Source organism: Aricia agestis, chromosome 19, assembly GCF_905147365.1.
Source record: "Aricia agestis chromosome 19, ilAriAges1.1, whole genome shotgun sequence".
Classification (NCBI taxonomy): Eukaryota; Metazoa; Arthropoda; class Insecta; order Lepidoptera; family Lycaenidae; genus Aricia; species Aricia agestis.
Window position 1 is genome coordinate 7,161,731 of NC_056424.1, and position 14,472 is coordinate 7,176,202.

General features: G+C 34.7%; 1 protein-coding gene across 4 annotated transcripts in view; it reads left to right on the forward strand.

The window, feature by feature from the left end:
* The first annotated feature begins 7,320 nt into the window (after nt 1–7,320).
* LOC121736399 (trehalase-like) overlaps nt 7,321–14,472 on the forward strand; it is a 60,267-nt gene continuing 53,115 nt past the window's right edge. For all 4 annotated transcript variants that reach the window (XM_042127566.1, XM_042127567.1, XM_042127569.1 and 1 more), the window contains exon 1: nt 7,321–7,438. The gene's annotated coding sequence lies outside the window, so the exon portion shown is untranslated. The remainder of the gene's footprint in view (nt 7,439–14,472) is intronic.

The window sequence follows — 14,472 nt, forward strand, 5'->3', positions numbered from 1 at the left end:
GTCGATAGCATCATAGCCTCCAAACGAGTGTAGTGTAAACCTATTTAGCTCTATTTTTAGTTTGATACTATTATGACCACTTTAGATAGATAAAATTCCACGTTATACCTACCTATTTAAGAGGATACACCAGGGGCTAGAGAAATTTAAAAAAGTACGTGTAATATCTATAGCTGTCTCCCTTACCTCAAGCCTATACCGCAGAACGCGATAGAGACAACTGCAGAAAATCCAGAAAATCAACAATTCGTTGTCCCCTGATTCCTTCTCCAAAACTTAACCGATTTAAGTAATTTTTTCATTAAAGATTTAAGAAATACTTGAGCTGTGTTCCTATGTTTTATTTTTTTGTATAATCTAGCTAAATCTGTTTTCTGGATGTTTGAACACAGCGGAAAATCTGGCCATTTTTTTGGGTTTTTGAACGTTCATATCTTATTTAATAATTAAATTATGAAAAAATAGAAAACATAGGGATATTGTATTAGTGGCCGTAGATATTCAGGAAAAAAATTATAACTCTACTAGCATTATCCAGGGAGGAAACAGGGGACAACGTTTGTATGGAAAAAAGGGCGGTGTGGACTCCTCTTAAAGGGATTGTGGAATCCGCAATCTCTTTAAACTACTACAGACTATGATGCCACATTATTACGCAATAACTATATCGTTTATTTTTTATCAAAGGCACGTACGCAGTTTATCTCTATTCGCTCATTTTCCACTTGCTATCGAATTACAACTGATTCCTTATCAGTTGTAATCTCGACAAAGTTTCCGCTATTGTTGTGTCCTATCCATAAAGATAATGTAGCGGAGTAGAGCAACAATCTCGAGCTGTCAAACGAAACCGAAATTGATTTACATCTGTGTGAAAAATATGTATACGTATGCACTTACACAAGCATCTTTCTATGAGATTAAATTGTCAACGTGCCGATAAGTGCCGACTGGACGTCAAAAAAAGAGTTCTGCTGTCATGCACCAGATTTCTCTTTTTACCACGCAGTGTTACTCATAGTGACATCTCTCTTGCTCAGGCCTTTGTTTCTCTATTCCGCTAGGTACTTATATAAGTATTAAATTTATGGTCCTATCATGTATATTATTATTTAATACTAGCCTACTAGGGAGTAGTGTCCCGCCCCGGTTGCACCGTACATTTTTTCCGCAATCGTTCGCATTGTATCCCCATGCCAAATTTCAGCTGTTTTGCTGAAATTTGGCGGTTCAGTGGGTGGAAATTTGGGTGTGGAGAGGTCAGACAGACAGACACACTGAACACTTGAAAATACAAGTAGAACACAGAACCTCCTCCATTTTTTCATCTGTACGTACGTGCGTCCAATCTCGTACGTGTGTGGCGGGCGCCATATTTTTAAATCAAACGAATTATGGTCAATTAAAATGACATCAACACTTATGAACAATAATTGTAGAGATTCTTCTGCTCTATTTATACATTGTATTAATTGCTCCTGATGTAGACTAGATGGAACGATGATGTTTAAACTTTGAAGGCTCGTTAAAAATTAAAGTAAACGTTAAAATCCCTTCTATTGGCCTTGAAATCCTATGTTTTTAAATATTATGTCAAACATCCGTAGGTCGAACAAAAAGCGACGGGGATAACGGTAAAATTGTGATAGTAAAAGCTTATTTGAATTTTTGTACTCATTTCAGTACTATTCTGGGCTTGTACCACGAAACCGCTTTGAGACTCAAACAATCGAAAGAGAATGCCGCATCCTAATCTAACAAACGTGTAATGACGTTGTTAGAGCAGGACGCGGCATTCTCGTACGATTATTTGAGTCTCAAAACGGTTTCGTAGTAGGCCTACGGAATATAGCTTAAGTTGCCAATTTTCATCAAATAAAGAGTTTTCAGCAATAAGGACCCATCACATATTATTCAGCATTAAAATCACATAATTTTGCAACACTAACTAATATTTCATCATGGTATTGGTTATAAGGATAATGGGGTTATTTTGGCCACAGATTAGTCACAGTTTGGTTACACGCCCATTTCTTGATACTACTACTCTACTACTCTACTACTCATGACGCTGCAAAAGTTTGTGTTGGTCATCCTAAAAATTTTTATCATTTCATGACACGAAAATAATAAAAATTATGATTGATTGAAGAATTGGTTGAATTTTATAGTTTTCTCAATCATATATTTTAATTTATTTATTACTATTTAACTTGCTGTCCCGGTGAACTTCGTGTCACTTTAAAACCACCCCTGGACTTCTACGAATATTTTAAGACTAAAATCAGCCCAAACCGTCCAGCTGTTTTCGAGTTTTAGCGCGACTAACACATTTGAAAATCCATTTTTTTATATATAGATGTTTATTGTTCAAAAATGACGCCTAACCTATCCGATTTGATTTTAATTATTCAGGTCGCGTTGTAAATTACATAGATTTCTAAATGAAAAAAGTTAAACATTATTCTTCTGAGATCCACTATGCAATTGTTATCTGTGCTAAGACGTAAATTCCCGAAGGAACATCACCCCCAACTCAATTAATTTATGCCCGGAAAAGAAGAATTGTAAGGTGATTCTTATCCCAATTAATGCTCTGGACTGATGGGACCGATATGTCCGTGGCTAAAGTCACGTCTGCCATGTAAGTGGGCCGTTAGCAGGGCACTGGGTAAACAGACCGGACGAAAGTGAAGGTAAAAAGTTGTCAGTAGGCCCCCACAGGCCACACTAGACGTTAGTAGATGTGAGCTATTGCGATATTGTCTATTGCGGACTAGCTCTCTTACTAATAAAAATAAACTATATACGGTCTGATCGTCTGTTTCTGGCATATTGATTCTACCACTAGCTAAAATGAGCTTTGTGATGGACCTGGATCCCAGAAGGATAAGACATAACTTACTCTCTGATGGATGAAACCATAGGTTCTTAGTAGTGCCTCGTGTACTTAGAATACCTGCGAATTTGTGCAGCTCTACGTGTGATGAGATGATACTTTTTCAGAATAATATTCTACAAATTATATTTAAATATAAGACATAACAAAATAAGTAAAGTGAGACTAATTTTTAGTCCACTTTGGCACCTGGTACCTGACCAGGTATTCTAAGTACACGAGGCACTACTAATAACCTATGGTTTCATCCATCAGAGAGTAAGTTATGTCTTATACTTCTGGGATCCAGGTCTATGAGGGCTCGCGTCGTCATACCTTGAGTCTTGACTGACTTTTTTTTTTATTAAAAAAGGGGGCAAACGAGCAAACGGGTCACCTGATGGAAAGCAACTATCGTCGCCCATGGAAACTCGCAGCATCAGAAGAGCTGCAGGTGCGTTGCCGGCTTTTTAAGAGGGAATAGGCTAATAGGGGGGGGTAGGGATGGGAAGGGAAGGGAATAGGGGAGGGTAAGGAAGGGAATAGGGTAGGGGATTGGGCCTCTGGTAAACTCACTCACTCGGCGAAACACTGGGCAAGCGCTGCTTCACGCCATTTTTCTGTGAGAACGTGGTATTTCTCCGGTCGAGCCGGCCCATTCGTGCCGAAGCATGGCTCTCCCACGTATTAATGATGACCTGATGATGACACATCTACTTATAAATTAAAATTACTATGTTAAAACACAAATCAAGACACGTGATAGCAACAATCTCGAGCTGTCAAACGACACCAAAATTGGTTTCATCTGTGTGTAAAAATATGTGTACGTATACACTTACACAAGCATGATTGAACATGAATTTTATGAGATTAACCGTTTCCGTGCGGATGTTACCTATAGGCATCACGGGTAGCTTTTCTGTATAGCGGGTGACGCCCGAGAGGAGATAAAATGTTTACCTGTAAAACTATGATAAAATTACATTTTTCAGAGGTTTCCCCTCAATGAAAGTGGCTTTATTTGTCACGTATTTTACGTGTACAGTGTTAGTTTTAGGAAATTGCATAAAAACTTACACTTCAGGAGACCTAAACATTTTATAAATAAATAACGCCAACACCAGCAAAATCTCACATCAACATCATTTATTCTTATAACTAACTAGCAGCCCGCCCCTGCTTCGCACGGGTATGAAACAAACATTTCTAAAGTTGGTGGTGTTATTAACCCGGCGAGAGTGTGGTAAGATGGTAGTCTTAGTGTCTACCCACTAAAAAATTGTGGGTGCTCCGCTTTCACTCCACTGTCGAGTAAAAGAGTTTTCAATGCGAACTACCCTGCCAAAATGAACCTTTATTTTATTAACCTAAGTTGAGTAATATTTGTATCTAAGGTTTATGTTGCCCTCAACTTCGTTGCGATTTACATTATAAAATAGAAATTTATAATATATTATTTAGTATGGATGCATTTAAAAATACAAAAGAGTGGCAATTATAAAAATAAACAAGGTAAGAACTGAAAAAAAAAGAAACACAGGGGTCCATAGGAAGAACATTTTATATTTTGTGCGTTAGCAAAAACTTCGCTAGCAAGTAACAACAGAAGAAGTATAGTAACTATGCCTGTTAAGTGTTAAGTGCTACTTTATATTGCGGCCTCTACAGTCTAAACCACAGTTTGCGTAGTCTGCGTAGTAAATTGATGCCTAGTTATAAACTAACTGCTTGTTACTGTCACCTCCTGATTGAAGTTTCAAGACCAAAGGCCGTTTATTAGGTTAAGGAGAAATGTTTGCAAAACTTTTGCGAATATTTATATTTAATCCTATGATAAATATGTTTTTCGTCAAGAACATTTGAAAAAATGTCTCCTAGACAGATTGCAGTGACTGTGCCTAGATACCAAGTGTAATAATAATAACTCCCACACCGGTTTCGGTGACGGTGGCCGGCTTCATTGGAACCAGGCCAGTTACGCAGGAGTAATTTTATAGTGCCCAAGTGTGTGCGCAGTACACAAGAGCACTCTCTATTCCTTTTAATCTCATAACCCAGTGGGACAGACGACCGACACGACTGGCGAGAGATCAGTAGGGTAAGCACGAACTACTATCGAAAAAACATTCGTATGGTGCAGGACCGACTTTTTACATACCCATCCGACGCATGGATCATCTTACTTGTCAGACAATCAGGTGATCAGCCTGCATTGTCCTAACCAAACTTGGAAATAACACGTTTCCAACGCGGTGTATCGAACCCACGACCTCCGAGTCAAGAGCCACGCTCTAAACCACTGGACCAAGTGTGCGCAGTACACAAGAGTACTCTCTTGAGACTTCTGGGTTTTAAAAGGAAAAGGAAGTAAGTAAGAAGGGAGACTAAACTTCCTTCTACTTTTGTAACCCAGAGGGGGTTACGAAATCGATGGGACTGGCGAAAAATCTGGCGCAGTCCGACTCTTTATTGTCAATCGTGATAAGCCTGTAACAGACTTTGGTAACAATATTTTTGTTACTTTCATCTCAAAAATCGACAGACATATAATATATGCACAGATGGTCAAGGGTAGGGCTCAAAAAGTTGATGATTATTAGATTGATTACTTTTATAAAAAGTTGTTTACTTGCGAATTGCAATGTTCACAGTATGTTGGAGAGGCAAATCACTATATGCTATGATAACTATTCTAATTACTTACATGCAACTACACATATAGTTATGTAATCTTGCTTAGATGGATATTGTCCGCGCCTTCGTTGCACCAAAATTCGTTTATCGCGTGAAAACTGGACATAGTATCTCCAATCCAAATTTGAAGAGGTAATAGACAAACCCACTATTGCATTTATAATATTTGTATGTATTGTAAATAAAACAGGTATAAAAATGGAGCCCTGAGATAGTTTATATGTAAATTGTTGCAACTATCAACGATTTGCATATCATTTATAGCATATAAGCAGGTTATTAACATTGCTTATTCCTTTTATATATATTTTAATAATCGTTACAATATAATATAAAAAAGATTAATGATAAACACACGTAAGTATTAAAATCGGATTCCAATTTGAACGCCTTGCTGAAACTCGAGAACACTAGAAGCATATTGTACCTTCCTAGTGTTTCGACTGTCCATGGAGTGCCGCTACTGCCATCAAGTATATACCATCAAGTGATGCGTCTGATTATTTCCTGTTTCATAAAGGCTACGTTTTCAAGACAAAACTCATCAAGAGCCTAGCGCAATTTGAAACACTATATGGGTAAACAACTAACAGAAATGCAAATTCAGATCTACTTGGAGTCTCGCGCAGACAGCTGACTTATTCAAATCGGCGTATGCCCTATTTACCTTACCACGTGTCTCAAGAATTCGATAAACAAGTTATAAATAACTCGAATATCCATACAAATGCGAAATTGCATGTCTGTCCGTCTGCTAACTCTCCATGCGCGGAACAGATTCTGAAAATGCTTAGTAATACTTTGTAACCTGAGGAATATATTTGAAATTTCACACGCGTTAATGTACTTTGAAACCTAGAGATTTTTTTTAAATTTCGCACGTGATAATCGAATTTCTACAGAACAAAGTTGATAAGTAATGCTGAAATTATCGAAGCCAAAGACTTAGCAGCAAAAGAAATGGAATTTGAACGCAACAAACCACATCATGTGATCGTGTTCCTGACCAATCACAGCGGAGGACTGTAGACGCACCCACCGGCCTCAGAGAATACAGCGCTTCACAAAAACCAGCTGATTCTGCACCCAATTCATTAAAGCCGTTCAAGCGCAATGTTGACGAAGTAATTAAAGTATAATTTATTCGTGTGCTCTGAATTATAGAAACAGAACTGATAAGATAATGCGTTGTCGCTTTTCTTGTTATGGAAAAATATGTATTGCCAATTTTACAGTCAGCGAACTGTGAAATAATCGTTCTAATAGATTTTTTAACTCTAGATACAGTTTTAGACAAACCCGGCAATGAAGAAAATATACTGCTTTTACTACTACTGACATATTCTTCAAATTTGTGCAGTAGAAGCATTTAACATTGCTTGGTCATTTTTGATTGTAACAAGTAGCATCTCCTACGCATTCAATTTGAAAATTAAAATTGCAATATAATAGATATAATGGAAGTCCTAGTTTTTAAACAAAAGGATCATAACTCGATACGAGTTGTCGAAACAAAAAAAAGAAAGTAATTTAATCCCAACAAACATGTAGAGCCAGGAATATAAATTCAGCGTACCGCCAATTGTCATAATCGTGCAATGGTCCCCCAAACCAAATTGGCAGTAAACGCAATCGACAAAGTGTTATACTATAGTCTGTGATATCCGTCACACACGCTCGGTTGTCAACGTCACTTTCCTCCGTCGATGTGTGCGTGCCAAATGCGAATACAATACACCGCAAAACAATTTTTTCCACAGTTGATACAAGACCGTCACTGCGGACGGACGTGTAGCAGTTCTGTTGAGTTCCTCGTAACTTGTGCGCTAGTATCGTGTTGGATTAGTTCGTACCTAGCACTCGGTGAGTACGTTTTTTATCATTGATCTCGTTCCGTACAAAAATATTCTTGGCAGAGCTTGCCCTACCCTTGAAATATGACGATTATGTAGCAATATTCGATAATTGTATTCATCAATATAGGTAGAGTATATGCGTTGCTTTTTTCAGCAGTCTTCGGACAAGTTGCTAGGTCAATTTATTCCGCGCGCATGGTCAATGCTATTGCAAAGCATGTTTCATAATGGATTGCAAAGTGACGGGTTTTAATTGAATTTCTCGATTCAAGAACATACTCTGTAACAATCGTTTTTGCATCTAGTCTACTTCGATTTCCGTAGTCGGCTCAGGTGGAATGTGAACACGATCGGTCACCTTGACTTTTATTAAGATGCTTCTATGCCAGTATAAACGGTTGCAGGAAGATGCCTATTTCTTTATCAGGATTACTTTATCTTCGTCTAATTATGTTTATGTCTCAACTAAATTTTAGCACCTTTTGTGTAGTTTATTCGGAAAAGGAGTTCTCAATTACGTATTTTTATTATAATATGTATTTAAATGTTTCTTGACAAAAAATGTTTATCTTAAAAAATGCAAATGTTACATAGAATTGATTTTATTAAACGCTTGAAGTGCTCTGAAAACTCCATTTATAAAAATAGTAAAAAATGTTTTTTTAAGTAACCGCAAAAAGTAGTGATAATAATGCTCATTGTTGTAATAGGTAAGTACATTAATATCTATATCTATTACAATTTTTGATCCTGTTGGGATTTTCGTCTTTTAAAAATTAATTTTGAAAAATTATGAAATTATATTTTCTGTCCAGTTTAAATTCTTTTTTTTCTGCAAAGAAAACTAAAATAAATAATTAAAGTTAAAATTATCATTTTTTTTATTGCACGATTTAATATTTTTCTTGTTTATACTCGTATATATTATTAATTAAATACGTTAAAATATAGCTTCAATTATTATTTTATGTTCTTATTGTGTAATTTGTTTTATGTCGTGTACACGGCCGTTCGGTATTTGGCAAAAGTCACTGTTGTATTTTGGGATAACTCACGCTTCATAAGTTTTACAAATGTATGGTCTCCAACAATCATGTCTTTGGCATGAAATAATTGTTACATTTGTACTCCACTTTCAATATTCATCATCTTCCTTATCCTTGACTTAAAACTGGCTTCATATCAGCATTTATCATCTATCATAGACTTCACGTGGGTCTATTTTTAGTTCAGCCAATACGTTGTCTCTGATAACAAATGCAATCTCCTTTTTAGTTCATTCAATGTCTTCGAGTGCAAATTAGAAGCAATGTGATTAAAAATGATATAACGTGTTGCGCAAATATATAATCGTATATGTCTAATCACATTATGCAAATCTGCTGTAGGTGCTGTAACTCTTTCATAAGTTTCGTTACCCGTTGTTCAAAGGTCATGAACTAGAAATGCTCTTGAGCTGAGGTTACTTAAAGGCTCTCTTTTAGGGTGAAGCCAAACGAGCGTAATTTTGTGAGTCGTGAGTCGCAGAATTTCTGCCGCGTAAATATCTTTTCATGCAAATCATGACTCACAAAATTACGCTCGTGTCATCAAACAGGACTTTTGTATGAAACTGAATGCAGCAGAATATCTGCCAGCCGAAATTCTGCGACTCACAACTCACAAAATACGCTCGTTTGGCTTCACCCTTAAGATGTAAGAAACTGGGTGTAGTCTGTAGAAATAATCGCCGAAAATCGTGGTGAATATTTATCAAAATTTCATTGTTGCAGTAAACGTAGCTATATTGCTACTTGAAAAGTAACTCCTTGCTGTCTGGCAATTTGTAATATTATTCACGGTTGGTTGGAACGTATTGCAAGTATTATAGGCGTGTCAACAGCGCATTTTTAATATCGTTAAGAAACACAATATGAATATTGTATTAACGAGTCAGACCAATAAAATTCTATTTATGATCCCGATCTGCAGATTCATCACGTCATGATCCTTGATTGAATAAGCAAACAAAACGTCACACATCATCAAATTTTCCGTCCGGAGTCCGCCGGACGTGTCTTCTGCGACGTGGATGAGATTTCAGCGTAACCTCATCCACGTCACGTCATCATGATATCTTTTGCATAGTCTTCTTTGATAAGAGCTATCACTATTGCAAAGTTTGATATAAGATTTCTTCGTCTGATTAGTGTAATAGTAGCCAGTTTAAACATGGCATTGACATAGCTTGTTGCTTTCAATTTTCTGTCTTTCTTTTCAACTGGTTTTATAAATATGTTGTCTATTTTAAAATTCTCATTTTTTTGTATGTTTCATTTGTGAGTTTCATTTGTCTTCCCTTTGTGTTAGTATCTACAACATTTAAGTAAATAATTAACTGTTCTGTAAAATTTTTGATTGCATCACAATATTTGTTATCATGTAATGTAATAAGATGTGAAACTGTCGTGAACGGCAGTTTTTATTGCGTGGATCCAGATCAAACCTGTACAAAGTACATGTTGCCAGCGAATCACTGCAGTTTACATTTCAATTTACTACGTCCTTCTGTAAATATTTACATAGTATATAGGTATGACACTAGCAGTGCGATAATATTCAGAAGACAACCAAGCAACAGGACTAACAGCTGTTAAGTATTGTTTAGCTTAGTATAGCTTCTACTCGTTTGGTTGATCCGTTATGAAGAAATATTAAGATTTGTTTTGATTTATCAACTCTGTAAAAATATGATTGAAAGTAAAGAGAGAAAAACGGAAACGGTTCCGTGAAATTAAAATAAATTGAGTTTCTATAGGAAGTTAAGAATGTACTTAGATAACTAAAATTTTAATAATTTTGACAGAATATAGCAAAAACAGTTTCAGTCCTCAATTTAGGCATCAGACAGTTTATAAATAGATGGAAATCGCGCAAGAGAATGTTTGTGTGGGCAGACAATAACAGGAAAATCTAATTAGAGTTGACGTCCTTAGATAGTCATACGAGTACTATGAGTCTTGTACCCGCTTGAAAAATGAACAGAAAGGTATAAATTACTAAGAAGTTAGCGAAAAAAGTTTTTTTTTTTGGTAAGACTCCGAGTAACAAGATTAAACATAAAATTTATTTCTTTTAAGTTATTAAATTTTTTTGCAATGTAACCAAAAAAAGGTAACACTGTGATAAATAATGTACTAAAGTACTAATACTTTAGCAAATTAAGGTTTAAGAGTGGGACAAAAATAATGGCGTGAAATTGAAACGAAAAATTTGGAAACTCTAATCCCCAATTTCGTCACTAAAAAAATTTCTTCCATATTGTATAAAATTGATTTTTTTTAATAATATTAACCAGTAACTATGATTTATAAAGTTATCTATTATAAAGATTGCAATAAAATGCAGTTCTACGTTATATAATACACTTTGCATCATAATTATCTCCTATGTTTTTTGCTTGTAATAACTAATAACATAAGATAATAATATATTTTTTTCCACTACAGGTGTAGAAGTACTTGTACTTTTGAGTGTACTTGTAAGAATACCTGCCTTGTGTCTACTAACTATTTTTTTTTACCTGTCGCTGCTAAAAAAAGTGTTTGCAGGATCTGCAGGAAAAAAATAATTTTAAGATTCCATGCAAATCTATGTAAATATAGTTGGTCGTGGTCGGTGGTTGGTCTCCTTTTCTGTTTAGTCTTATCATCTTTCAAACTTTTTTTTTCTTTTTGACTTTAATACAGTTTCGACAGCAATTATATTGCAATATTTATGTTCAATAGGTCAAACTTGTTATTATTTATTTAACCTTTTTGACATATTGTCCCTCGGTCAACACGTTCAAAGATCGTCTCCGGTAGGAAGTGTTCTTTGATAAGTTTATTTATTACTATTATTATGTTTTGTACTGTTATATTTCCTTTCTAACTAAATTCTGATTTATTTCATCGTGGTGGTTTTATTATTAGAAAACATTTGAGTTTTTTTTTTGGTATTGTTACTGTCGATTTCGGCTTGGAGCCTAATCAATGCAATGAAATCTTTTTTGAAATAATATTTAAAGTTATAGATAAAGTAGGAATCCTTTAAAAGCATCATATCAATAAAGGATCAAGCCAATCAGTGCAAATTATGTAAACATCATTTGATAATAAAATCTTATCTGATTATAACAAAATCACAGTTACATTAAACTTTTATTATTTACGATATTGACCGTAATCTCATATTATGCAAAATCACTTCAATATTTTACATTGTTCGCGGTAAAATGTAGCCTATTTCCTTCCCGGTGGTCAACTCTGTCTGGGACAGTTGTTTCCGAGCTTTATTCAATGCAAATAAACAAATGTTTTACAACCATCGCTGTACTACCATTGGCATTATCCTAGCAAATTGCAATCTAACGTCGTACATGACAAAACATTTTCGCATAGTCGTTCTATTGTAGTCCAATAATATAATCGAAGACTGTTCGTCGGCTAGTTGCAAGTATGTGACATATGTACCGTCCAGGAAATCGTCATTATCTGTGAGAATTATTACAATATTTTATATTAGCTGCCTTGGCTTAGCACGCGTGCGAAGACTAGATGAAATAAAACTTTTTCTCGTACAACACAGCTTTCAGAAATATTACATACTAGTTATCTTAAAATTCCATAAAAATCTGATAAAACAGTTTAAATTATCTAAGCGAACATACAACCGAAGCGATTTCATTTTTCTCTAGTCAAGAAAATTAAATTAGGAATGTGACATTCAGGAGTACACCGATAAGCTAAATTTTATTCTCCTCGGCTATACGAACACAATTATTATACAAGGAAAACGGACCACGTGGTGCGGCGTGCGAATCAAACGACACGTGACTGACTATCAGTATGCCTTTTAGCGTTCACTCATGTCTTGATTGTTACCAATGATATTCTACTTATACAGATATGTTACGTCCATACTATTTTCCGGCTTAAATCTCTTCCGAACAATTTTCAAATTCAAAATTGCGAACATTGACAAATTTGACAGATAAGTGAAACAAAAGATACGAAAAACCATTTACATAAAAGAGACAGTTCTATTTTTAAACGTCGAATCGTATCGCTGTCTCTTTCTTCGCCTGAGCTATGACGAAAATTTATTTTTTTCCAGATTGTTCGAAAAAATAATTGAAAATGTAAATAATCGAGGTATTTATTGCAATCAAGACATGTGGTAAGAGATTCCATGTGTTTTGTTTGCTTTCGAGCCATAATTGGTACATTTTCTAAACACGCACGACGTCATTTTCAATTTATTTAGGTAAGACAGGACGCGGCACGTTCGTGACTGTACTCGATGCAGACTAAATAACAGGGCCTCTATCATGAGCTCTTAAAGCCAGCCAGAATACTGACTGGCTCGCATTTTGGTACCATGACCTCTATTTTCCAGCCAGTCAGTGGTCACGTGGCACAAAACTCACTTCTCCATTGTTAACTGAGTAATAATTTCGTATCATTTGGTATCATGACAACACTTCTGACATAAGCTCGCTTGCTTTTACGTCAAATACAGCAATTCAATAAACACCAACCAACGAGTAGCTTTTACTGAATAGTTTACATTTTAGTAATTTTATTTATTAATATTACATACTTTTTAGTCTTAAATTATATTGCTATTTAGTTGGTTAGTTACTTAATAAGTTATATTTTAGTCTGTAGCATATATTTTAGTGAAAATAATTCGTTATTAAAACCAAAAAACTTAACATTCGAAGTGTCCAAATTTTTGGAAAACGATTAAGTATTCTCAAGTTAATCACGAACTGATACATAAGTAAAGACGTAGAGACATTAGTAATCCATTTAGTGTTAGTGAGGTTTCAGAATAATAACATAAGTGAGGTGTAGTATACCTATATGTCTAGTCAACAATAAGGTTTGCATTTGTGCGATGAGCTAAGACTGCATTGATTTAGTACACAAGAAACACATACAAGGTATAAGGAACACAAGTGTTGTGTATAATTACTGTAAAACAAGTATGAATTTTCACCAAAAACCTACAGGTACAATCTTATAGTTGCATTGTAGGTTTTTGTGTTATTTCACAAACTATTTCCTTGTAAACCTGAAGTATTTTGGTATATGCATGATAAACACTGCACCAAAGAGGTAAATAATTCAATATTACTTACTTTTAACAAGAATTTTCAGAACACAACCTTTTAACCTTTAGATGTATGTATAACATGCTCCGGATAAACATTGACACACCTAAACTACTAGAAAAGTTAAATAATTGATATGATATTATCAATCCCAATTAGAAACCCAATTAGCTAAATTCTCATATGAGCACTTTTTCATTTATAACATCTTCTCTTGACGACAATATGGTATTATATGATGGGAATAGTGTAAATCACTAAATTTTACTCAAAAACAAAAACCTACATTATAGTACTTTTCCAAAAAAGACTTACTTAATAAGAATTGCATAACAAACATATGGAACTTATTGTTCATAAAACATAATATTATCATAGGAACATATATTATTATGTATTACCAAAAATACTTTTGTACTTACCTCAATAATAATAATAAGTATTAGTTTTATATTAAATTAAAACTTACTATGTACTTCTTAGGAACCTATCTTAGGAGCATTTCGTACAATCTTTTGATTGCAGTAGGTCTTTGTGTTATTTCACAAACTATTTCCTTGTAAACCATGCATGATAAACGCTGCACCAAAGAGGTAAATTCAAAGGTATTACTTTCTCAATAACAAGAATTTTGAGAACACAACCTTTGAAACTTTAGATTCATGTATATTCACGAATAAATATTGACACACACACATACACCTAAACTACTAGAAAAGTTAAATCATTGATAATATAAAATCCAAATTAGCTAAATTTTCATATGCACTTTTTCATTTATAACTTCTCTTGACTACAATATGATATACTTAATATACAATGGGAATAGTCACTAAAACTCAAAAATATAATCCTACATTACTTATAGTACTTTTTCCAAAAAGACATAACAAAAATTGCAT